We start from the raw sequence: 2,196 nt of genomic DNA, 5'->3' as shown, positions 1-2,196 counted from the left end.
AGCAGAAGAGGCTCGGGCAGGTTCCTCAAAGACACTTCGGATTTCCGAGAAGAAGGAGTGTACTGAGGCAGTGACGGGGTCATTGCGGTCCCAGAGCGGTGTGGCCCATGACAGGGCTTTTCCGGACAGAAGACTGACTACGAAAGCCACCTTAGACCTTTCAGTGGGAAACAGGTCCGACATCATCTCCAGATGCAGGGAACATTGGGAAAGGAAGCCACGGCAAAACTTAGAGTCCCCATCAAACTTATCCGGCAAGGATAAGCGTATCCCAGGAGCGGCCACTCGCTGCGGAGGAGGTGCAGGAGCTGGCGGAGGAGATGACTGCTGAAGCTGTGGTAGCAACTGTTGTAGCATAACGGTCAGTTGAGACAGCTGTTGGCCTTGTTGCGCAATCTGTTGTGACTGCTGGGCGACCACCGTGGTGAGGTCAGCGACAACTGGCAGAGGAACTTCAGCGGGATCCATGGCCGGATCTACTGTCACGATGCCGGCTGGCAGGTAGTGGACCCTCTGTGCCAGAGAGGGATTGGCGTGGACCGTGCTAGTGGACCGGTTCTAAGCCACTACTGGTTTTCACCAGAGCCCGCCGCAAAGCGGGATGGTCTTGCTGCGGCGGTAGTGACCAGGTCGTATCCACTAGCAACGGCTCACCTCTCTGGCTGCTGAAGATAGGCGCGGTACAAGGGAGTAGGCAGAAGCAAGGTCGGACGTAGCAGAAGGTCGGGGCAGGCAGCAAGGATCGTAGTCAGGGGCAACGGCAGAAGGTCTGGAAACACTGGCAAGGGACACACAAGGAACGCTTTCACTGGCACTAAGGCAACAAGATCCGGCAAGGGAGTGCAAGGGAAGTGAGGTAATATAGGGAGTGCACAGGTGATAACTCTAATTGGAACCACTGCGCCAATCAGCGGCGCAGTGGCCCTTTAAATCGCAGAGACCCGGCGCGCGCGCGCCCTAGGGAGCGGGGCCGCGCGCGCCGGGACAGAACAGACGGGGAGCGAGTCAGGTAGGAGAGCCGGGGTGCGCATCGCGAGCGGGCGCTACCCGCATCGCGAATCGCATCCCGGCTAGCAGCAGGATCGCAGCGCCCCGGGTCAGAGGACGTGACCGGGGCGCTGCAGCGGAGGAGGTGAAGCGAGCGCTCCGGGGAGGAGCGGGAACCCGGAGCGCTCGGCGTAACAGCGGAGTTGGAAAGGGTGCAGAGACGTGCGACTAAACTAATATGGGGCATGGAACATCTTAGCTATGAGGAGCGATTAAAGGAGTTACAATTGTTTAGTCTTGAGAAGAGATGCTTAAGGGGGGATATGATAAACGTATATAAGTATATTAATGGCCCATACAAAAAATATGGAGAAAAACTGTTCCAGGTTAAACCCCCCCAAAGGAAGAGGGGGCACTCCCTCCGTCTGGAGAAGAAAAAGTTTAGTCTCAAGGGGCGACACGCCTTCTTTACCGTGAGGACTGTGAATTTATGGAACGGTCTACCTCAGGAACTGGTCACAGCAGGAACAATTAACAGCTTTAAAACAGGATTAGATACATTCCTGGAACAAAATAACATTAATGCCTATGAAGAAATATAAAATCTCATCCCTTCCCCAATATCGCGCCACACCCCTACCCCTTAATTCCCTGGTTGAACTTGATGGACATATGTCTTTTTTCGACCGTACTAACTATGTAACTATGTAACACCCAGTGAGTTTCGGCTCCTTAGGGTCACCACTCCCCCCGAGGCACAAAAGTACCTCGGCTGTACACCCCCCAACCTCATGGCGAGACCCAGAGGACACAGGTCACATCAGGACAGCCATTGAGCTGGTGTTGTGGCACCAGCCCCGGAACACCCCGGTACACCTGCCCCCTCCATGCAGCACCCATCCCAACCTGCCCCACACCGGCATGAAACTGATAAGAACAGATACTACACTTGATATTAGCCAAAAGGCCGAGAAGCGAGAGAAATGGCAGATACAAAACCAAAACTCTTCACTTTGTCAATGTCCCAACTCCACAAGATTTTTTGTCTTCTTTGGGTCTGGTCCTGTGCGATCATCTGCAGACGGGGAGACACGTATCGGAATCAGCGTCTATTTACTGCTGTTCCCACTGACAAAGCTCTAATCAAGTCTGATGGGTCCCCATAAAGGTCAGCCCCGAAGAATGGCAGAAATGAGGCAATCTGGATTC

At 54.3% G+C, this 2,196-nt stretch overlaps 1 non-coding gene across 1 annotated transcript; it reads right to left on the bottom strand.

Moving 5' to 3' along the window:
• Positions 1–1,778: 1,778 nt before the first annotated feature.
• On the bottom strand, positions 1,779–1,966 carry LOC130363347 (U2 spliceosomal RNA). Its single transcript, XR_008891795.1, has one exon. It is a non-coding gene; the product is annotated as a U2 spliceosomal RNA (small nuclear RNA).
• Positions 1,967–2,196: the final 230 nt, after the last annotated feature.

This window comes from Hyla sarda, chromosome 3 (assembly GCF_029499605.1).
Source record: "Hyla sarda isolate aHylSar1 chromosome 3, aHylSar1.hap1, whole genome shotgun sequence".
Lineage (NCBI taxonomy): Eukaryota > Metazoa > Chordata > Amphibia > Anura > Hylidae > Hyla > Hyla sarda.
The sequence above is the reverse complement of the archived record's forward strand: the minus strand, read 5'-3'. Positions and strand labels throughout refer to the sequence as shown.